Raw genomic sequence first — 24,188 nt, forward strand, 5'->3', positions numbered from 1 at the left:
TGGAGGCAAAGAAATCATTAAATATGTTGGTTTATCGTCTGGTGTGACGACCAAATTTCCTAACGTGTCCTGCAGGGGCCCCACATTACCCGGAACCCTCTTTTTACCCCCTATGTATTTAAAGAAGGACTTAAATGGTAATATGGTACATTTCTCTAGAAAATGAATGCGACTAAACCATCCATACTGAATTGGATGATAGTGCTATTTCTGTTCTTTTTCTCAGCTAGATGCTGCATTTTTACATTTGACTCGCCAAGGAATCATTTCATTTTTAAACGTACCATGGGAGTATGTAAGTTCAGGAAATTTATATTTGGAGAACTGAAACTATATTAGACTCAAACTCCTGAGTCAACAATTCAAATCCAACGCTGGTCACTAGTGACACAAAGTCGTTTTCCTCTCCTGCCCAAAGAGAATGGATTGTTGTTCTCAGTGCAGTTGCCACCAGCCATGTGTGCTCCTCATAGAAGCCCAGTTGGTATTAATGGATTCAGTCTTGACATTAAAAGAGAAGAATTGCTATGTCTCTGAGACTGTAATATGCTTTCACCTCAAAGAGTCCAATAGGAGGGGTGACATGATGACAGTAGTCCTCTGAATGAGGATTGAGCCATAATAGGATTGTCATGTAGGGAAGCTTAACTTATTCTGTGGCAAAACAGGGCTAGTGCATGCCTGTATGTGTGGGGGTGGGGAAGCTGCTCTGACATGCTGTAATTGCAGCATGTTGGAGCAGACTTGATTCATCGATCTGCTGGAGCATGATAATTAGTGTGCACCAGCCAGCCTCTGCATCTTGTGTATCAGCACTCCCACACTTCAAGGCACTTTAGTTAAAGTTCATTTAACGAGCTTTAGTTAACCCCCCCCCTGCCATTTTGAAGATCGGGGATGCTGATACATGAGATACAGCAGGCGCTTTAATTAGAGCAGCTCTTTGAGCCCCTCTAATTAAAGTGAGGGGCAGTTGCTGGTTTTTGCTGTTGTTTCTCCTCCCAGCCCTGCTCTGCCCTGCTGTGCCAGGTCCCACCTACTGGGCTGCAGAAGTCCCAGGGGAAGGCAAGCAGGTCAGGGAGCCTGAGCCCACAGTGAGCAGCCCACATCCGCCCCCACCCTGCACACAGACCTGGGGGGCATGTGCCCCCCATGCCCTTCCCAGAGTGTGCATAGTGGTGGGGAGCCAGGTGCTCCCCACCCTCTTGATGAGCCACCTGCAGCTCCTTCCCCCTCCCTGCCAGGGCTCTGCAGTTGCGTATTCCAGCCCTGGGCCCCAAGCCCCACACATTGCCCCAGCTGGGCAGCAGTCTCAGCCCCAGCCCTCCCTCCCTCCTTATGGGGGCCTCAATCCCCCTTGCCCCCCATCCCACCAGACTTACCTGTGGGAGATGCTCTCCAGGCTGCCTGGCAGCCACGTGCATTAGGTCTGTGCGAAGCGGAAAATATTTGCTTCGGATTCGGTTATGTGGGGGGACAGTGATTCAATTCACTGATTCAAATTGCTGTCCTGATTCGATTTGATGAAGCCAAAGGTATTCAGCGCCAAATCTGATTTGGCCATAGACTATCGAGGAAGGCAGTGATGGTGGGCACAGCTGGGGGAGCAGCCAGATGAGCCTGGGGAGAAGTCCAGCTGCTCCCCCGGCTACCCCCCCACTCTGGCTGGCTGAAACGAGGCAGGCAGTGCTGGCAGCCCCAGGAGAAGCCATGGGGAATGATTGGGGATTGAGCCGGGAACTGGAGAATCAAACCAGAAACTGGGGAATCAAACCCGGAGCTGGAGATTCCCCCCAGCCCCTGTGGCTTCACCTGGGGTTGCAGGCTCAAGCCACTTGTCTGGCTGCTCCCCTGGCTGCATCTCGGTCAGGGCAAGGCAGGCAGTGCTGGCAGTCTTGGGAGAAGCTGTGGGGGCTGGGGGGAATGATTGGGGAGTTGTGGGGAATGATTGTGAGCTCAGGAAATGAACAGGGGCTTCCCCCCAGTGACCAGTTTGATCCCCCAGCTCTCCAACCTGGCGGAGAAGCCAGACAAGCTGTGGCTTCTCCCAGGGCTGTGGCTCAAGCCAGGGCTCGTCCAGCTGCTCCTTCAGCAGCTCCCACTGGCACAGCTTAGTGCCTGCCTGTACAGTCTATGGCCAAATCTCTCTGAATCGATTTGGGGGCTTCCGATTTGATTCAGGGAGATTAACGGGTCTCCCAATTCGATTTGGATTTGGTGATTTGGCCGCTGAATTACACTGAACCTCCTTTGAATCAAATTGGCTACCAAAGCCTCTCATAACCTTAATGTGCATGTGTGAGCACACATGCACATAGTGCCACCTGCCTAACTTGGTGCCATCTTCCTGCTCCCTCCAGCACCTTGCAGGCTGAAACTCTGCCAGCCTACAGACAACTGTTTGCAAAAATGGAAAATCCATGTGTTTCTCCATTAAAAAGGAAAAATCCGTGTTCTTCTCCATTAAAAGGGAAAATCCTAATTTTTTTTCCTCAGGGACTGGAAAACCCAGATCCCTGAAGATCACTGACACAGTGCCCTACTCTCCCCACCCCCTTCCCTGTGTCAGGGAAGGAAGGACAGAGTACTGTGGGATGCTGGAGGATCCAGGGGTCCTTTTGCCATGTTTTGCAGAGTATGCATATGTAATGTGAAGCACTTCATTTTGAAGCACTTAAAAATGGTACTTGCTTTTTTTCAAGGTTATTTGAGCATGTCAAAGGTTACTGTCCAGCTCACTCTTTGAAGCACATGAAGGCATATGCAGCACTTCAAAAATCTTACACCTTACTTAGGTGCTGATGTCAATTTAAATGCTTAATAGGTAGAATATATTCTAGCCCAGGAAGTCAAGTTCTACTTGTATAAAAGGTGATTTGTTGCCCTTTAAATACTTTGTGCATGCATGCATACTGAAACTGTCTGCCCCAGAAATCAGTCATGGATATAATGATCCCATGCTACTTTTTAAGTAACCTCAGATACCAGATATTAAAATAAAATAGAACCTGCTGATAAGTAGGGAGGTAAAAGTAAAAGTGTGTAGCTGATAAGTAGGGAGGTAAAAGTAAAAGTGTGTAACTTAAAAAATAAAGCCTGGAGCATTGGCAATAAACTTTCCAACAGTATGAACTATAACGTAACTTTAGCTTGCACAAATGTTGTAGTTGACTAGAAGTGTATCTAGTTATTGTTTGATCTGGCTATTTTTAAATCCTTGTAAACCATTTATCCTTTCCTTTCACCTTGGAGAAAAATGATTGCTCCATTTTCTTGAAGTATTCTGTAATGAGGTTGCTTTCTACCAGGGAATTTTTCATACTTACACACACCTTCCAAAAAAAGGGTTTTTAACAAGAACAATAATGTGGGAAGGAAGCCTGTGTGCATAGTGCATGAAGTCTGCAGAGAGCACTTAAGAGCAAGGCTCTCTGCTGCCCTTTGGAACAGTAAAGGAAAGCAGACCATTTTTGGTTTGTACATGTTATAAGTGTCAGCTGTGAGTCTTCATGGTCAACATCTATTGAGATGAAAATTGCCACTTTCAAGAGGAAAACATAAAAAGGAATCTTGCCCACTTGTGAGACAGAAGACAGAGCTTTGCCAACAAGGCAGTAGTATATTTGCACATGGTGTCCCATGCCAGCGAAGAGGGTGAGGCTTCAGAGTGGGAGTATGTAGGCAAAATGGTATTGAAGGAGTACAGGAGTGGGAGGAAGGGAGGGAGAGAGAGAGCGTGAATTGCAGGATTGAAGTGAGGAAGCATAAGGAGCAGAAACAGGGGCCAAGAGCTGAAAAGGGGCAAGTGGTTAAGAGCTGAAAGCAGAGAGAAGAGGAGGAAGTTAATAGGAAGGACGAGCAGAAGTAAGGAGGCTGCCCAGGGTACTTCTTCCCCTGCAGCCATGTGTCTAATTCTTGTGCTCATATTCTGAGTCTTACAATGCCTAGTGTTTTGTCTAAAGTACCAGCTCCTTAGAAATCTGTGATTGGATAAGAATCTGAATTCCAAAAAAACAAAAAGAAATTGGGATTGCAGAAAAACCTTGAAAATGCTCTAAAGACTCAAATCCCACAAGGCAAATAAAGGACTCCTGATATTTGAACCCTTGAGATTGTCAACACTTCAAGTTGCCCCAAGACCTCCCAGTTCTGTTCACCTGAGGTTCTCTCCGCTGCTCTCTGCCCCTTCAGACCTCCTACCCCACTAAGCCCTTTAAAGGAGCAGCCCTGCCCTAGGACACCTGGGTAGTCAAAGACCTGGTATCCTTGTGGCAAGGAAAATTATATAAGTAGTTGGACAAAACTGGGGGGTGATGAATCCACCCACTATGGTTCTGGATCACCTTTCAAGAGGAACCTGATATACAAATGGGCTGCAAGCTCCTCTCATAAATGCACAGAAACCAAGTAAGCAGTTTTTAGTCCTGGTATTCAGAAGTGCTGAAAACTATCCAGTGAAACTTCACCAAAAATATTCAGTATTTTACCTCAGCTGACTTTTGTGACCTGGGAATTTTGCTCCTTTTTTCAAATTCTGCTTTCCCTCTCCCTCAAAAAAACCAAACAAACCTGTGATGTCACAATGACCATTTACCAGATTTTAAAGAATATATATTCTTAAATATTAGTTTTCCCATTCAGAGCCAGACCATTATTTGAGTGAAAGTGGACCCTTATCGCAAAGGAACTTAAAATGCCTTTGCAAGATCAGAATGTTTTTGAAATTTGAAATGAAATTCAAGCTTCTACTTTCAACCTTTTCAGATATCATTTTATTAGTGTATACAGTTTAGGCATAGTCTTAAGATGGCTGAAAGCATATCTCATCACCAGTGTGAAGAGCCTGAAGGCCACCAGGTAGCCTTGTAAATGGACACAAGTCAACAATGTAGGACATAGTTTGAGCTTGTCCACAAGGGGTTGTCATTGCGAAGGCCCAGTTGATGTAGGTTTGATTCACGGTGTTCGAAAATGGTTGAGAATTGCTCAATAACGGTGTGGCCAGTTAAATCCTGGTTGACTGATCTGTAGGGTCAGAGCTGATGTGGTGATTGATTGGTGCTTGTGCTGACTATTCTGTGTGCCATTGAGTAAGAAAAAGTCCAGAGGATTTTGAAAGGGTGGAGCATATTGGGCATCTTGAGGGGAGCCAGGTTATTTGTTAGTGGGTGGAATATGTTGCAGTGCACTGGCAGCGTAGCATTATCATGGGGTCTGGATAGTAGCTTACTTCAGCATTTCTGCAGCAGAGGTGGGTGGGAGAGCAATGTTACCAAGGACTGGTAACTATGAGAGTGGAGTGGAGAACAAGGTGCCTGACACAAGACACATTGTAGCATGCAGTTGGGTGTCTACTAGTTTGCTGTGTGATGAATGAACACATACAGGGGCACAATATTCTGTGACTGAATAACACAGTGCAAGATCAGGTGAATGTAGCATGGAGGCATTGGCACCCCAAGTGGAGCCTGCAAGTTTGGCAAGTAGGTTATTCCTTGTTTTGATTTTTTTTTTTTAAAGCAATTTTCTGGAGTTTTGATTCATAAGTTAAAGTTTGGTCAAGGGTGACTCCAAGATAAACTGCATGGGTTTCATATTTGAGAGGCTGTCATTTAAAGTGGCAGTGAGTTCATGATTAGCTTTGGCATTATACAGATGAAAAACACTTGAGACAGTCTTTGAGCTATTTGGTTTGAAGCGCCACTTTAGGCAGTACTCTGACATCAGTCTCATGTCTCCATCAAGTGTGAGTTTGACGTTTGAAAAGTCATGAGCTTGGGTGGCAGAGTCATCAGCATAAACACATTTTCATGAGCCAGATATAATTAAAAACATTTCATAGCCATAGGTCCCCAGCCCTGCAGAGCAATTCAACAACATTGACCTTCACCAGCACATGAGCCCTGTTGATTTTTTTCAATAGGAAATCATGTAGGAGTAAAGGTCTGCCAGGTGGATGTGTTTGTAAGATCAGATCTGAGTCTGCAGGCTGATACATGGGAACATGAGTGTAAAAGACTGGTGTGATTGTCTGTAACCAAGTGCAATGCATTAAGCTGCAGCAGAGGAAAGCGAAGCTGATTTTAACCTGATATGGAATTCATTGCCAGAGGAATAAAAAAAAATCCCCTAAGAGTGAACTTTGAGCCACATTTCATGAACTCCCATTTATACCAGTGAGTTGAGAATAGTAAGCAAGTTCTCATGAGGACTGTAAGAATATGAGCTAAAGTGGCAAGGGACAGTTTTAATTCCACTGGCATGGGGAGGATAGGTGCTATCAGGTGGGAATTTGCCTAGAACATATAGTCTTGTAGCAGAGTTGAAATGATATTTCCTTATTCGGTGGAAGATCCAGGAATGGGGAAGGGGGTATAGCCACATGCCCCTTTGGCTGTGCTGTGTATGTGCAGAGAGCTCTATGTTCACTGCCTGGCCAGCGTGGGCTCCTTCTGGAGCTCCACATGAGCAGTGAGCTCTGAGCTCTGTGGCTGATCAGGGCAAGGTCTGTCTGGAGCCCCTGCTTTCAATCTGCTCTGGACCTCGGGGCATGAGTGCTGCTGCTGTTTGCCCTTTCCTTCTCAACCCTTTCCCTACTGAAATAAGCAGCAAGTGAAAGAAGGGGATGTGTATTCTCACCCTCTGGGCTCCAGAGCCACTCACATGCTGAAGGCCAACCCCATGCCAAAAGCTCAGGTGTTGCTCCCAGCCCCAAAATTTCACCAGGGCTGGGGGCAACCATCTTGTGATCATCAGTGCTGGGCCTCAAAGCAGCCCTGGATGTGTCACGTGTTCAGTTTAAGGTACCATGCAAACCAGCATGTAGAATATTTTATGGCTGATTTGCTATTTTATGGCCTCTTAAATTGTGGGCAGTTGTAGCATCCTTTCAATTTATGCCAAGATGAACATTTTAATTGTGGCATAAATGTAAAGTGTGGAGGGGGTCTTAAGTAATACTCCTGTTAACTGCATACTCCTGTAACTGTCAGCTTTTTAACTGATTGTACTCCATTTGACTGAACCAGAAAAATAAAGGGAAAGCAGCTGCCAAGGGTTACTATTAGAAATCTTGAAAATGCCAGTAGCTGGTAAGGCTCAGAGCTGCTAGTGCCACACCACTGACAGCTCTGTAAATAATGCTTTGTTCTATCAATAGCCAGAAAATTGGCTGGCTCCCATCATTTACACAGCTTCTAACAACAGCCCTGAAATTAAGTATTTAGGGACTTTGAAAATGAGGGCACCCTGATCAGTTTGGGCCAGCTCATAGTATGGCACTGATAGCACTGTGTGTCAGGGTGCTGGTTATTTAAGTTCAGGTAAGTGCATTCTTTGCATAAGTGTATATCCCCTGTCAAGGCTATGCACTAAAATGGTGTATGCGGAAGTCATAATTAACCAGCTCTTACATTCACTGATATGTACTTATTAATTCTTTGTTCAAGGCCCCAGTCTTATAATCAGATGTCAAAAACTTCCTGTGCAAGGCTTAGCAACTTAACATTGCTACTGAATTCAGAGAGTGCACTTCAGTGGCACCAAAAAAATACTAAGAACTTTGCAGCCTCCAGCCCATTGTCTGGCACCTAGATACCACCTAAACAAAGTTTGACGGATCATCACATGGTCTGAAGGGATTGTTTCATCAGTAGGAAAGTTGGTATGTGAAATAAATCAAGAAACATATTGCATCTGGCTTCCTGGGGTTAATTATCTGTTACATTAATGTGGACTCTGGGAAATGCCTATTTAAAACTTGGCCCAAAGCCCATTGAAATCAATTAGTCTTTCCATTACTTTGGATAAAGCCCATAGTGTTGTGCTATTTTTGAGGGATCTCTTAACTCATTCTTTCATTTGCAGATTGAGGATAGCAGAAAAAACTGAGTATTTATGCACATAGATATATTGTCATAATTGTGTGCATCAGGCAGAGGTAGGGCAAAGCACTGTAGTAAAGGGCCTGTTTTGAAGTGGGTTTATAATGGGACAGATCCTTGTTTTTCCCTATGCATACACATTTCACATGACATTTAGTTTTTGTTTTTCAACGTTTTCTATAGAATTTTTGTTTGGTTTTCTGTGCTACATTTGTAACAGACAGACTGTTAAAGTTCACTTAGGATTAACTAAAGCAGGCCAGATTTTCAGGGGTGTTTTGTTAACATGCACCTTGAAAATAGCATTACCAGTCTTGCGTTCTAAGCTCTTTCATGATGAAACTGTCACTATGTGTTTTTTACAGCCCCTACCACAAATGGGACCCAATTTTATCTGGGACATCTAGGCCATGGTGTAATTAAAATGGTAATAATTCATAGATGTTTGCAGAGCGGAAACTTGTGAACATATCTGGTGCAATAGGTCATTAAAAAAACACTAATGGTCAGTATTGTTTACCATTATTCTTCATAGCTGTCATTTTTCAAGCATGTTAAATAATTCTTTTTGCAGTTGTTGGGACTGAAGTCACAAGTTGCCTTCTGTTAGGCCATTTCCCTACAGTCTCTATTGGTTTAAGTTGGCCTTAGCAGAGATGATCTTTACTTCCCTGTATTCCACTGGAACTGAAGCCAGGGGGAGAAGAGACCTGGGGAGAGTGTGTCTAGGGAAATATAAATAATGGGAATGGGGAAACTGTGTTTAATGGAAGCATTTCAAACACTGGACCAAAAGGGAATTTGAAGATGGTGACATTTTTCTACTTAATTCCCTGGATGCCCAATGAGTAGAAGAAAAGTTCATTGTTCCCCATCTTCAGGTAGAAAGGGGATGTACAAGTAAGTAGTAATTATTAGCCCATCAAATTAATGAGTCACATGATGGAGCGTCTACAGAGAATTATCAGTGAAAGACAGTAGTGAAGAACAGCTGCCTCAAGTAAGCGGCAACCCCTTCAGGTTTATGCCAGGAAGTTCAACAATAGATTGCAGGAGAAGTACAGAGAGGGATGCAAAGACTATTTGCAGACTTAACAGGCTTAAGGGACTGAGTTCCTAGAGCATTGATATGGAGATGCCTGTAGTTGTACTATCCCAGAAAAACTAGTCCTAACTATTGAGAAATGGCTGCAGATACAGTAACTCTCTTCCTGTGATGGCTTCATAACCATGTCTATGTACCTCTCTTGAGCGCTTTCCCCAGTGCCAGACTCTCAGACTCTCCTGAGGTATGGACCTGGCCTGAGGTAAGAATCAGCCTTAAACTCATTCCTATTTACTACTTCACTGTGTTGTCTTGACACAGCAGGTTTAGAGGAGAGGCTGGATGAAGTGTGTCCTTCCCCAATGACATTATGCTGTGTTGCAAAAGTAGAGACAAGCCAGAAAGGGATCCCAAATAACAGAGGGCTACAATAGAGGGAAATGGTTTACAAAATAGCTGATGCAAGACAATGCATGTGCTTCACTTAGGACAAACAGGAGACCTGTACAGCAGTGCAGAAGCAGCATGTACAAATGTGACTGAAGAGTAGAAAGGGAGAACTGGGATGAAGAAGGGAATATAGAGAATAGTCACACAAAAAAAAAAAAGAAAAGAAACGGGACGTGGTGTAGGGGAAAGGGAACACCAGGTGTGTGGAAACATGGTAATGTGACAGGATGTGGAATAATGTAGTAAGATACAGGAGGAGGAAGTGTGAGGAGGCACAGGACTCGCAGTAACAGACTTCAGGTGGATTCCTTCCAGACTTACAGGTAGGCAGGCGCACACTGTGCTAGAACAGGACTGCAGTGCTTAGTCCCCTTGCAGGGCTAAATCCTGTAACAATGAGCTGGGTGTTCTGGAGAGGGCTCAGCTGCCATATAACAGTGGTTCTTGTACTAATGCTAAATGTACTTTTGTAGCTGGCAAAATGATTGGCAACCAGGTCCTTCCACCACAAATGGCAGTCCCTGTTGGAGCATGCTTCATTCCTAGCATTTTACCTTTGATTTCTCACCTAATTTTTCATACACTCATTACCCTTACAAAGGAGAACATGCTGACACTTTTTTCCTAAGCATTTTCCCCAGTTGCTCCTCTGAGGCTCACATCCTCATCTTTTTCCCCTTCCTTTATCTTTTGTAGGCATTGTGTCTTCACACTGGGACTAGCAAAACTAGTGGATATTTGGGATTTGGTAAGAGGGAATTAGAGAGGTTGAGGTTTGTGAGTTGGGCAGTTTTTTCTGTAAGCTCTTGTCATTGGTCAAGTTTTACTGGGGGGTGATGACAGGGTTAGCTAATGGTTCCAGCAGATTGGTATAATTTATGTCAAACGTACTGAGCTATGCACAGGTGCTGGGATGTATTTGGACTTTACGTGGGTGAGAGGAAGATCCCCTGGCCTGTGTCTTGTCCAAGCTCCACTGACCTCAGCAGAGCTGTACTGACTCATGCCAGCTAACAATCCAATCTAGAAAGCAGTAATAAAGCTAGGGCACTGACATTTACTCTGATTATAAGGTTCTCCCATCTAACTGTTGCTGTGTTGCCTGACCATAGAATTGTACAGAACTCAAATTTAACCCTGTCTAGCTAAAAGCAAGTCTTTGTAGTTCATAGGAGGCATGCTTTGTATGCTCTTAAACAGTATGATTTCTGCATACTCAGAATTAGGAACAAATCCTCATCTTTATTTTTTGTCCTGCGCTATATACAAGCTCTTTAATACTATTAACAAAGTAAATTGAACTAAATTTATCTGTTTGGAAAAAAAGTGGTGAAGTTGAGAGAGAACTAGCAAATTATTTGTGGTGCCCAGTGTCAAATTTCATAAATGAATGCCCAAAAAGGCGGCGGGGGGGGGAATGTTTCACAGTTGTTCCATATTATCTGATCCAGGTAAATATGAGAGAGACAGTGAAGCTGTGCACTCCCCAGCATACTGGAGAGAACCCTTAAGTACAGCTCCTTCTCCCATTCTCCTGAACTGTTCCTGAGGCAATGTAGCTTCTTGTTGCTGCCTCCTTCAAATTTAAACCAATTCCGGTATTATAGCATCAGAACATGGGTGGTATGCTGGGTCAGACCACATGTCCATCTAGCCCAGTATTCTGTGTTTCAGTGTCGGAGCACAGAGGTTAGGAGGAAGAAGGTCTCACTCAGCTTACAGCTGACAGCATTAGTGAGTCAAGAAGTCTTAATTTGGAGTTTGCACCCCTGATGGTATGTGTAACACCCAGTGATGGACCAATCCTGCATGAATTTGTCTAATCCTCTTTTAAACCTAGTTAAATTGTCAGCCCCTACAATGTCTTGTAGTAATTAATTCCACTAGTTAATTGCATGTTGTGGGAAAACAGCTTTGTTTTGTTTGTCTTAAACCTAATTCCTAATAATATCATTGTCTATCCCCACTTCTAGTATTGTGAGCAATGGCATATAGTAAATCTTTATTTACTTCCTTCACACCATTCATCATGGCACAGATCATCTCTTGACAAGCTCCTGAAGTGATGGGGAAGGTTTTCCATAAGTTGTATTCATTGAGGAGACTTTTACCCCCAGCGAGAGCAGATGTTCTATGTAAAGATGAGCAGCTGTTTACCTACACATTGCACCATCCTCTCAGGTGCATCTCTTGGAGACCTTCCATACAACAAGTGGCTTTACACTTGTAGCATTCAGTTCAGATGCCCCAATAAAGGTGCTTGGATACCCTGGTGATGAGCACAGTTTAAATGTCTAGATAGATGGAGATATATGGGGGTGGGGGGTTCATATTTCATTTATGCACAGTAGAGGGATGTAGCTTAAAGGAGTAGAGAAGATGAGTGAAATGTACTGTATTTCCTGGAGAGAACATTTGCAGCATTGTACTCATCTTCTCATATGAATATGAAATGAATATCATGATTTTGTCATTAGCAGGCCTTATGGTAAAGGGAAAGTAGATAGCCTGGCAGCATTTCAGGCACTTTTACTAAGCTGCAGCCTAGAGGCTTAAGCTACAACAGAGATCAGTCAGGAGCAAACCAGCAGATACGGTCACTGGTTTCTTAGAAGTCTGTATAAAAAGTGCTTCAGTCATGAACCATCTAATACAGGAGATGGCAACATACAGCCTGCAGGCCAACTGTGCCCTGTGGAGTTGGGGGGGTTCAGCAGTGCTTCAGCAGCAAGGAGCTTTCCCCACATTTGTGCCCATGCCAGGGCCAAGTGTCAAGGAGCTGAAGCAGGGCCAGGTGTGCCAGTACATCAGCTGAAGGAAGAGAGAGGGGGCCAAGCAAAAAGTGGTGGAAGGGAAAAGCTGTCACCACTGTAGCACCAGCAGCTGGTTGGAATACCACCACCCTCAGCCACCAGTGGGTTGCTTCAGCCAACTGCTGAATTCTAGTATAGCGAATCTGCTATATACATGTGTGACTTTTCTGATTTTAGAAATACAGAGCCAAGTTATAATTAGAAATACCAGCGTACAGCAAAAGGGGCCTTAGTCCTATCCACAATGAACAAGTCACTCATTCAGAAACTGATCTTAGATGCATTCCCTACCACATACATAGAAAGAAAGGCAAGCCCACATGAAAAACAGCACACCTCTCTGAGCACATTATGGAGACTTATATAGTCACTATGAAATCAGTGCAACAAAACTGCATCATGGATGAGTCCTGTTAAGTTTGTCACCAGCCCATCCTGCCAGTGCACACTGTCATTCTGAGGACTGCTGTTTGCACACCTGTACTACTAACAGCTGTGTTCCCAGTGAAGAAGGCAAATGGAGCTTTAAGTCCTTGCTTACACTTTGGTTTGCTTATGTGATGAAGCCTGCTAAATGAGAGAGGTGGCTTTGACTATTCCTTATTTTGAAAAGCCATGCCTCCTTTCCCTACAAAGCAAAGGAAATACAAATAGTTGCATGTGTCATATTTCTCACCTTCCCATGAGTGTAAGCATAGAACAGCATCATCTTTTGAAGATCTTCATCCTTTTTTTCAACTGTCTACCTAAAACAAGCCTGGCTGCTGAGATTCCTGTGCGTCTTTAGTACAGGTAGTTCATTTCAAATTAGTTGAATTTCTCTAATTTTCAGTGAGCTTCCATTTGTCTTTAATTCACTCAGTTTCTACTCCTAGGTCCCAGAGATACGCAATTTATTAAATAAGCCAGCACAAAAAGGTCCTAACACTACTATGTTAAGGGCCTTGTTACACAATTAATTTTAGCTGGTTTCTGTGGCTCATAACTCCTGGATTGGCTACACGGTACCTTTTTAACTGGCTTAATGCACTCATTATTTGGCTTTTAAATTATGCTTCTCCAGGGCAGGATTATCTCTAATCTGCCTAATTTTGCTCCTGTTCCATTGAAGTTTGGCCACTCCAGACATCTGTTTCACATGAGTTGAAGTCTTCCAGCATCCCAGAATTCAGTAGCACCCCCCCCCCCCGAGTCGAGGCAAGTGGGGATGGCAGGATGCAGTGGGGCCAGGTATGGTACCTCGACCTTTGGGGACATAAGGCAAAGCAAGCACCACAGCCCCAGAAACCAAGCTGCTTCTCTAGGGCTCTCTGGTCTCGTCAGACTGAGGCAGCTATGCATTGAGAGCAGGGCTGCCAGGGCTTAGGCCCAACAGCCCTGCTGTCAGTGCAGAGCCAGTCAGTTTCAGCAAGACCAGTAAGAACCAGGGAAGCTGCTTCCTCAGGTGTCTCTGGTCTTTCTACAAATGACATGGTGGTGGGCTCACTTTCTGCCCATTTCTGCCTAGCTTCTAGTCCTGCCCCGGTCACCAAGCCTCTAGTGCAGAGGTTGGCAATTATGTGGGCCCATGGGCCACATAGGCAGTTCTGGGGAGCTGCCGCAGGTCAGTCAGCACCCCCTGCCCACAACAGTTCAGACCCCAGGCACCCTGCAGCTCCCCACCATCACTGCCAATAGTGCATAGCCCCAGCCCTGACCCTGGCCTTCCCTGCCTTTCTAGGCAGCCCAGGCAGCAGTGGTGGCTCCATCTGGCTGCCACCACTGCTGGTCCCAGCCCCATGGTACTGTCAGGGACCTGCATGCACAGCCCAGACTCAGCCCGGCAGATCAGACCAGCTCCAGATTAGCCACCAGAACCTACGCACACCGCCCTGATCTGGCCTACCCTGCACCTTCTCCAGACTGCCCCCACCCACACTGAGCAGCACCAGTTGCTGAGCAGAAACTGCTGCTGGGCCTGGGGGAAAAGTGCCTCCCTCCCACCCCCCCACCATGGCCAGGCCCTTGCTGCAGCTGCCTGGAGCCTGCACCCAGGCTACCCTGCATCTCTTCTCCACTGCCGTCACTGCTGCCTCCAGGCTACCCAGCAGTGCAGTGCAGAGAAGCCATGGCTCCGGGCTGCTGCAGCAAGAAAGGCCTAGCAGTGGTGAAGGGAGGGGCTGCTTTTCCCCTGTGCCAAGCAGCAGCTTCTGCCCAGCTACTGCCGCTGCTTCTGTGCTCAGCATGGGCGCGAGTGTCTGGAGCAGACGTGGGGGACTCGGGGATCAGGGCTGCGTGTGCAGGTTCTGGCTGGTCCAGAGCTGGTCGGCTTCATCGGGCCAAGTCTGAAATGGGCACAGGGTGGGTCAGAATCGGGGCTGCGTGCACAGGTCCCTGCCAGTACCATGGGGCTAGGACCAGCTGCCTAGAAAGGCAGTCCAGCTGCAAAGCTGCCCCAGACCTACTGTGTGCCTAGAGGGCAGCAGAATGCACCACAGACCAGATGGGCCAGGTGGGGACCAAGAGTCCCTTTCTGGGCCAAATCCAGCCTGCTGGCCAGATTTTGCCTACCCCTGCTCAGTAGCAAGTCACAGAGTTGTGCAGGTAAAGGGCAGTCAGAGAAGGATTTTTGCCTTAAGATGTGACTGCTCCACTAAGCCAATTAGTATTTGTGTGGCCTTCAGCATAACATGTTAGCATATGAAATGACTGCACTCATTTGGAAAGAGCTACTGAAGTACTGAGGTGAAAAAACACCAGTTTTCATATATTAGTTGTTTTATGTGTAAATCTAATGGGAAACAACTGCTTTGTGGCTTGCATAGTCAACATTTTTGCATAGTCAGCTGCAAATTGTAGAACAGCCAGTATCATTTCTACTGATTAGAAACCAAGAGGAAATTCTAATATTGCAAAGTGGGCAGAGTTCATTCAGCTTCTGTCTTGTCAACTCTTACAGTTTTATCATGATTCTTATGATAGTCTGTGGAGTCATGTGATGAGATTTCTACTATGTTTTCAGTTGGATAAAAAAAGTTTCTAGCCCTCACAGTTGTGAGAGAAGCTTGAAAACATGAACTCTTATGGATTAAAAAAACAGATGGCATCTACAAAACCAGGTTTCTACAAATATTTTTGTGATTTTTAAAGTCAGTTTTCCTTACTTTTGAGGGTCTGGCTGTTGGTTTTTGACATGTTGAAGTTTACAACAAGTGATAATGGCATTTATGTTTTTTGTATACTTCCAAATATTTGTGGCCTTTTTAAAAATGGAAACTTAACATGGAAGTTCAGGATTTGTTTACATTTGCAGGCTCTTGATTTTGTTTGGGTTTCATTTTGATACGTTGTTTTAAAAGAGCTTTTGGCTGAGATAAGAGGTAGCTTCCTTCCACTATAATGTGAGGCTGACAAGTCTGTTTGCCTGGGCAATACCTTAGGTTTCAAAAAACATTATATATATTTAGTGATAGGAGGCCTGCAACCCTGCAGGTCACTGTGTCAAAGCATAATAGCCATTCCTGGACAATGAGAGATTTCAGAAATAACTTTTGCCTGTTGCAGAACGGCCAGAAAAAAGGTCTATTCTAGGAAAGGAAGGGGCATGTGAAATTTTCAGGCAGACTGATATAATTTGAATAACATTAAAGGGAGGATAGTACTAATAATACATGCTAATTGAAAATTGGTTTCAAGCTTTATTGAAATATTAGCATCTCTTCCAAATAAAAGTAAATCTTGGATGATTGCTCCAAGTTAAACCCTAAGCATATTTCCCCTGAGCAATTTCCTAGAAATTTTGGTTTGTTTTAGCAAGTTTTCCATCCTAATGTCTAGTTTTATTTTCACCGTCTTCTACTGGGTGTTCATGTGCATCAGGTTTTGTTTCAGTCTGAAGTTTTAATGCATGACAGTGAAAGTTTATGCATGGTTTAAACCAGGATCCTAGTATAATTCCTTACTTCCAGGCAATAATAAAGATTCTTCAAGGTACTATAGTCTGTTGATTTGTATTTCTTCATGCAATATTTCTGTTTGCTTCTGATTTTGAACCTTTATACTATAGTTCGTGTTCTTTTATTATTCTTAAATAATACAAAGGTTGTAATCTAAGCATTGCTTTCTCTTGCATTCATGCAGCCCAGTTGGCTTCAGTGATGTTTCACCAAACTGAATGAGTGAAGAATTTGCCCCACGTGCTTAAATTGGGCTGTGAAATAGTTCCCGTTTATTGACAGCAAAATCAGTATTTCCCATGGTTTTTTATTAGCATTTCCGTATAAATTAGCTCATCAATAAAGTACTGTTTCCACTCTGGCAGATGTCTGGTGTTTCTCATCAATCTGCTTTTTCATATGCCTTTTCTTTGTTCATTTGTTTTTGTTTTGAGTGTTTGTAAACAGAAAAGTTGCAGTATTGTACAAGAAATTTTCTCTGGACTTTAATAACAATAGCCCTAGGTACATTACACAGCTGTTAAGGATAGGGATCCGAATTCCTTTTTCTGGATTTTGCTTGCAAATTTGATTGCAGTGAAATGACACAGTAGGCTGTGGCTAATATCAGTGTTTCTTTATGTAGCCTTCATCTCCATGGGTGGAAAATGGACAAACAGAAAAATCACACTGGGCTTGTTAGGGTTACCATACATCTGGGTTTTCCTGGATAAGTCCTCCTTTTTTAGACCCCTGTGCTGTGTCTGGGTGGGTTTTTAAAATAAAACAAATGTCTGGGTTTTTTGCTCTCTCGGACTGGCTGCTTGGGTCTGGGAGCAGTGAACAAGGTGATTGGCTTTTGGGGGTCACGTGCTCCCTGTGTGGGCTCTGGCAAGCTGAGAGAGCGCAGGGCAGGGAGGAGTGGGGAGCTGCAGGTCCAGAGTACAGACCACTGGCAGCACTGGGGAGGCAGGGGCTGCAGGTCAGGAGTGAGGGGCACTGCCGGGCTAAGGGGCAGGGCAGGGGGCTGTGGGTCAGGAATGAGGGGCACTGGCAGGGCTGGGGTCAGTGGGTCCAGAGTGAGGGGCAGCAGCAAGACTGGGGGTTTGTGACTTGTCTGAGGCGCAACAGAATGGGCAGGGCACTGGCATGGCACTACCCCCTATCATCATAGTTCTCCTGTGCCTCTTCTCCCCCCTGTGACAGGCATCCTCTTTTTTGGACCTGGAAATATGGTAACCGTAGTGATTCTACTATTAAATTATTTTGATGCTTGTGGAGAAAGGTGTGAAACAAAGTCATAGGCCCAAATAAAGGGTCCAGATCCCGAAACATGGGGCTTGATGGAGGTGGCATGGAGTCCTGGGGCCCCAATCCTGGCATGCAGGGCCAGGCAGAGGCAGTGTGGTCCAGGTCTGGGCATGTAGGTCCAGTCTTGGGGGGCAGGGTCCAATCAAGCCTGTGGCCTGGTCCTGTACTACTCATTTGTCCCACAAGGCCAAAAAGCTGAGCACCACTGCCATAAACACATCAGGGCCAGACCATTCACTGTTTGGTAAAAATTCACCCTGACTACTAATTTTATTTTGTTGATTATGAACTTGTAATAATGAAGATACTCAAATAATAAAAAAAGGAGGAATACCTAATGTTATGTTGTGTCATACAATCTCAGTAGATAGATGTCATGGGATTTAGTGTGGTTGCATTTGTCTGACGGACTGAGGGTGGCATGAGGATGCAGACCACATGGGTTCAATTCTCAAACAAATGCTGACTGAACTGGGTGTTCTTGGCAAAGTCAGTTGGCCCCCGTCTGTTTCCCCTTCGGATATTTGGGCACTAGAGCAGATTTTGTGGCATGGTTGTGGCATGTCACATACTGAGGTTGTGGCACGTGCATCCGTGGAACCTCTTAAGAGCAGGTTAGACAAATACTTGTCTTGTGTTTAGACAGGGCCAATCCTGCCTTGAGCAGGAAGCTCGATTAGATGGCCTCCTGAGGTCTCCTTCAGCCCTAAAAATCATAACTTACTTCCTTGTGAAGCACTTTGAGACTGAAGGATGAAAAGACTGTGTAAAAGCTGGGTAATATTATTCAGAGTTCTCACCCGAAATGTTGTGCCAGTTATGCAGGAAGAGTCTTTGTCACTTACTCAAATCAACCTGTTTTGTGCAATCTCCAATGCCATAAGATTTTTCTCGTTTTACAGGTTTCCCTTCCTTCCCCTGTGTCTGCTAAGACAGTGATTCTCAGCTAGGGTGTTGCAGCACAGAGGGGTGCTGCCAGATCCTTTGAAGGGTGCTGTGAGGTGTGAAGAGAGAGCTTGTCCCTGCCTGATTAATCCCCTACCTCCCATGCTCAGCCCCTCTGCAGGGAGGCAAGTACTGTGATACGAGGGGTGCCTCAAGTCCAAAACATTTGAGAACCACTGAACTAAGCAAAGACAGGAGACCAGGGAGGTGGACTGAGGGAGGGTAAAATTCATATAAAAGAAGGATGATTTTTAAAGCGTATGCTTTTTAATATAAAAATAAAATGCAGGTAACCTGTGGTATCTTTGAAAGGCATGACACAGGACCATAAGCTTTTCCATTCATTTTTCATTTCCATGCCTGGCTTGCTGGAAGACTTCATAGTTGAGAACAGTGCCATGCAGAAATACCTAAGATAGTTCTCAGCAAGTTAGCTTGCATGTCATTAGCAATATAGCTATGGTAACATAGTGCTATGCCTCGGCTAGTATACTTCACCTGTTACTGGGTTGAGTAGCCAGGAGGAACATGCATTAACATGACAGTATTGCTTCTAGCACCCTACTTAATTCGGGTATGTGTGCATTTTTCTGTGTGGGCCTCTCCCATGCAAATGAAGCAGGTATTAGGTGATCAGCTAGCCACCTTCTAACACACTTGGTGGTAATAAAAATAATACCTGAGCTAGGTGGTTTTTTAAGCTATTGTAAGTGCAGAGAACTAGACAATTCTGCATGCCCAGAAAATGACATCAAGTAAAGGAGAAATCATGGACCTGACTGGGACTAGCAGGTTTGCAGAATGAAAAGAAATATGGCAAAACCCTCCCTGAGATTCACGTGAACCTGAAATGTGCCCTTTCATAAAGGAGTATTACCTTCTCTGCCATGGGCTCCCATCTCAGGCCTTCATCAGCATCTTCCTGATAATCCATACAGGACTTGTGAACCTTTTTCTTCATCAGTCAGTTGTTTGAGATTTTTTTTCCCATGACGGTTTGGGATTAAGGAGATGGGTATGCTGTTGTTGCTTTGGCCCATCATGTCCCTAGGCTTGCTGAAGTGTAAGCATCCAAACCACCGCAGGTTCGTGTGCTATATCAATCCAGGCCTGAAAGATTTGCTGCTGAGTAATGTCTGCTACTGAAAGAAGTATGCTTTTTTTTTTTTTTTTTTTTTTTTTTACAGGTTCTCTCTCTCCTCCCTTTTTCCTTCCTTCCACCATCAACCCGCTCAGTGCAGACTCAGCCAGGAGAGAAGGTGTTCTGATTCTTATCTCACTTCATTTGCTTTGCTGTGGCTCTGTGGGCCTGATTTACAGGAGAATCGTGCTGGTGGGTGCAGCATTTGCCCAGTATGCCCCTACTAAGGGGGGGGCACTTAAATTTAGCTGCTTCTGTGTTTTTCTTTTTTTCCTGCTGGCTCTGTGAGGGCACTTGGCAAGTACATTCACAAATTTCAAAGATTAATTGACAGACCTGGAGATGCTCCATGTAAACTGCTGGATTCTGCGGTCAGAGGTGCTACTAGTAATTCTCAGTATGGAATATCCCTACTTCTGCAGCTTTGGACTATCCGGTTAGGCACTGTCCTGCACTCTACTGGTTCTCACTCTCCTGCCCAAAATTACTCTGTAGTATAGGGTTATCAAGTTCATGACCCCTATCCTTCCTGACACTGGTCCCTTCATTTGGCATATGCACAGTTGTAGCTTTACTGCTATCCTTTTTAGCTGGCCAGAAATGAGAGGGGAAAAAAATGAATAAAATTGTATTCACTTCACTTCATTTTTAGGTGTTTATTGCCCTTTCTTTAAAATTAAAGCAGAATACATTTTGAAGTCAAATGCTAGTTTGAGATGAACAAGAAGGGGAACTGTTTCATATCTAAGATGCCGAAATGAAATGTTTTGATTGTTCTGAAGTATTTTTCCTCCCCCCCCCCCCAATTTTTCTTACCAAATTCAACCCCAAATCCTGAATTTTATCAGTTAGCCGCAAAATGCATTATTCAGCAAATAAAAATATTAGTCCAAAATGTTGCCCAGCCTGGGGTTAGCTTTCTCTGCACTAGCTCCACCGATACTGATCGTAAGTTGAGAAGGAAAGAGAAGGGAACTTTGGAAAACCGTCTGCCAAACCCAGCCATTCCCCAGGGCACAGTCACTAAAGGCTGGAGTCACAATAGTCAAGGACAGGACAATTACTCCTGCCTGAAGCTGGAGCAGCTTTCATTTTCCACATGACAGTAGCTCCTGGCTCTGCAATGAATGAGCAATGAGGACTTGCAGCCACAGGCAAAGAGGCTTTTCTGGTTAATTTTTTTTTTATACACTTCCCACTTCCTGAGGAGCTCATCAATACTTATCACTGAAATAATTTAGATTTCTCAGTTTTCATGGGCTTCAACTATAAGAGTATTGCTAAAAAAAACAACTCAGTACTGTGGGTCGGATATCCACAGGACCCCAGGGCGGACTTTATCCAGAGAACTTGTTTTTGATTAGGTAGAGCTCCAAAACACTTCAGATTAGAGATTCAGAGTTAAATAAATTATTTATATCTTGAGGGCATAAAACTTAATGAATTAGTAATGAGCAATACTGTTTTCCTATCCACAAAACTAGGTTGGATGTATTCATTTCAAATTTGTTTTCATTAAGGCCTTTAGGCCTGACTCTCATTCACAGGGATGCACTGAACATTTGGAGTAGCTTTGAGTCAAGGGGTTAGACGAATGCAACCTTGGAGCAAAGACTAATGCAACTCTGGAGCAAAGATAGAGGAGGAGTACTTTACAGGGGGTGAATAGAGAGAAAGCACTATATGCTGGTGCACATTTACAGCCCTTTGGATCAGTATCATAAAACCATAGAAAAGTAGGAGGTCATCTAATCCAACCCCCCTACCTGAGACAAGATGTTTTCTATCGAAATCATCCCATGCAAAACCTTGTTTAACCTATTCGTAAAACCACAGCGTCAATCCTGACGCAACTACAAGGCGCAGCACTCTAAAAATTCATTCTGATCCCAGCTGGCAATCAGTCTGATCCTGAGTGGAGGGATGAGACCCTCTAGTCAGGAGCTCCAGGTTTTCATCCAAGCAGAAATATTGGCTCATTCCAGTCAATATCCCCAACCTTGGCTCCAGCCAACACCTAGTGCTTCTAAGGGGGGCAAAAAACAAACCAAAATCCAACACATTTAGCAACAAGAAGGATAATTGTTTCCTGGCCCCATGTGACAACCAGCAAAGTACAGAAGCATGGGCAATACCTTTTAGGCCTGTGCGAAGCAGCTAGTATTCACTTCGGATTTGGATTCAGCCGATTTGGGGGACAGTGATTCGAATCACTGGCCCGAATCGATTCAGCTGAATCCGATTCGGAGATTCAGCCGCATCTCCAAATTGGTCCCATCGCCTACCCACCCCAGCTCCTGGCTCTTTGAAAAACAAAAAACCCGCACTCACTGGCTCCTGCCAGGCAGGAGGCAATCTCCACTGCCCCCTGCTGTCATGGGGGCTCTGCCACGAGCCCCCAGAAACCCCAACAGCTGCTGCAGCAGCCGGTGAGTGGGGGCACTTTTTTTAAAGAGCCAGGAGCTGGAGCCGGGTGAGGCAGCCATGGGGGGGGCTGGGAGAGCGGTTAGGGGGCGCTTAGGAGATCTGGGGGAGCAGGCAGGGGATGGGGTCTGGCAGGGGTCCCTCCATGGTCCCCTCCCCCTCTCTTCCACCCCCCTCCCACTTCCCACTTACCAGCACAGAGTCTGGGTCCAGCTCCGTGCAGCTGTGAGTGGGGACTGCCCGAATCTCCAAAGCTCTCCAAATCTTTTCCAAATCAATTCAGAGAGAGTCAAGTTGATTCGGACCTTTTAATTTGTCTCCTGATTCAATTCGGATTTGGAGATTCAGCCACCAAATTGGGCCAAATCTCCTCCAAATCGAATCAGCACCCAAAGCTTCGCACAGCCCTAATACCTATAGCACAGCATAGGCATAGCTACTCCTAGATCATCCCTGACCAATACTTGTCCAACCTCTTCTTGAACACCTCCACAGTTTACCTAACGCTTCTGTTGATGCAGCCCAAAACCGCATTCACCTTCTGTGCAGCTACATCACATGGCAGACTTATATTGAGTCTGTGATCTACAAAGACTCCTAGAGTCTTTTCCATAGTGCTGCCACTGGTCACCCACTTTGCACTTGTGTTTTGGTTTTTCTTCTTAAGGTATGGCAACTTGCATTTTTCAGCACGAAACTTCATCCTGTTAACTCCAGCCCAGCTTTCCAATCTGTAAACAGCCTTTTGAATTGCACTTTACCCTCTAACATGTTTGCAAACCTTCCCAGTCTCATGTCATCTGCAAATTTGCTCAAGAGGCTCTCAATTCCAGCATCCAATTCGGTGATAAACATGTTGAACAGCATGGGGTCCAGAACAGACCCACAATCCTGCCATTATGACATGGATCCTTTTATAATTACCCTTTGCTTACAACTATTGAACTAGTTGTCTATCTACCTTGTAGTATTTTTGCTTCACCCACACTTCTACAACTTATTTATGAGAAGTTCATGCAAGTCTGTCAAACGCCTTGATAAAGTTCAGTAATACTAGATCTGCAGCATTCCCTTGATATCCCAAAGGAACTCTTTTGTTAACGAAGGAGATCAGGTTTTTTTGGCATGAGTTATTCTTAGTAAATTCATGCTGGCTGCTTGTGATCAGCCTTTCCTCACCCAGATGCTTGTAAATAGATTAACTTATTATATGCTCCAGTAACTTTCCAAGTATTGAAAGGTCAGGCTAACCAGTCTGTAGTTCCCCAGGTCCTTCTTTTTGCCCTTTTTTTTAAAGAGAAGCATTATGTTGGTTCTTTTTCAATCCTCTGGTACCTTGCCCATCTCCTATAAATTCATAAATATTATTGCCAAGGGTTTTGAGATCTCCCCTGCCAGTTCCCTCAGTATCCTGGGATCAAGTTCATCATGCCCTGCTGATTTGTATTCATTCTAACCCATCAAAAGCTCTCTGAGTTTCTTTATTATCTCATCCCTCAGTTGTTCCCCTTCCTTATCTAGATAATCCAGATTAGGTGTCTTGTTGCAGCTTAACTTTTAGGCAAAGTAGTTGTTAAGTAGTTCTGCCTTCATTGGGACTTCTTCTGAGAGTTCACCCTGGCTGTTTAACAGCAGACCCAGAGATTTCCTGGTCTCTGTTTTCTGGCCAACATACTTATAGAACCTTCTTGTTGTCTTCAAGCTCCCTCGCCAGCAGGTTCTTGCTGCTTCCTGATATGCTTCCTTGGTGACCTGCCAATCTTTCCATTGCCTGTATGCTTCCCTTTTGCATTTGGAGCATGCTAGAAGCAGCTCAGATGCACTGGTCTCTTACCATTCTTCTTGTGAGCTTCTAATAGCTGTCAAAGTACATTGCCAAAGTGGATAGTATCATTAGCCACACTTCACAGGTGGGAAAACTGAGACAAAAAGCAGTGAAGTGACTTACCCAAAGTCCTTCAGCATGCCAGTGCCAGAAGTTGGAAATGGAACCCATGCCTCCCAAATGCCAGTCCAGTGCTCCAGTGGCAGCACAGGTCCAAGTGGGACTTGTAAATGATTGCCTCCTGGGAGACAGAGTTGATTGGCTAAAAGTACAATACTGGGATTTTCAGAAGTCTTCATCTCATAGATTTCATAGACATTAGGGCTGAAAGGGACCTCGGGAGATCATCGAGTCTAGCCCCCTGCCCAAAGGGCAGGAAGTCAGCTGGGGTCATAGGATCCCAGCAAGATAAGCATCCAATTTACTCTTGAAGGTGT

General features: G+C 44.7%; 1 protein-coding gene across 2 annotated transcripts in view; it reads left to right on the forward strand.

Annotated features, from left to right (window-relative positions):
- The window catches only part of GPRIN3 (GPRIN family member 3), a 74,394-nt gene that overhangs the window by 45,988 nt on the left and 4,218 nt on the right, over positions 1 to 24,188 (forward strand). The window contains exon 1 of one of the 2 annotated variants that reach the window (XM_019553162.1): positions 19,365 to 19,620. The exons of the other annotated variant lie outside the window; for it this stretch is intronic. The gene's annotated coding sequence lies outside the window, so the exon portion shown is untranslated. Of the gene's footprint in view, positions 1 to 19,364; positions 19,621 to 24,188 lie in introns of those variants that run through there. 2 annotated transcript variants of the gene reach the window in all.

This window comes from Crocodylus porosus, unplaced genomic scaffold (genome assembly GCF_001723895.1).
Source record: "Crocodylus porosus isolate Cpor-Errol unplaced genomic scaffold, CroPor_comp1, whole genome shotgun sequence".
NCBI lineage: Eukaryota > Metazoa > Chordata > Crocodylia > Crocodylidae > Crocodylus > Crocodylus porosus.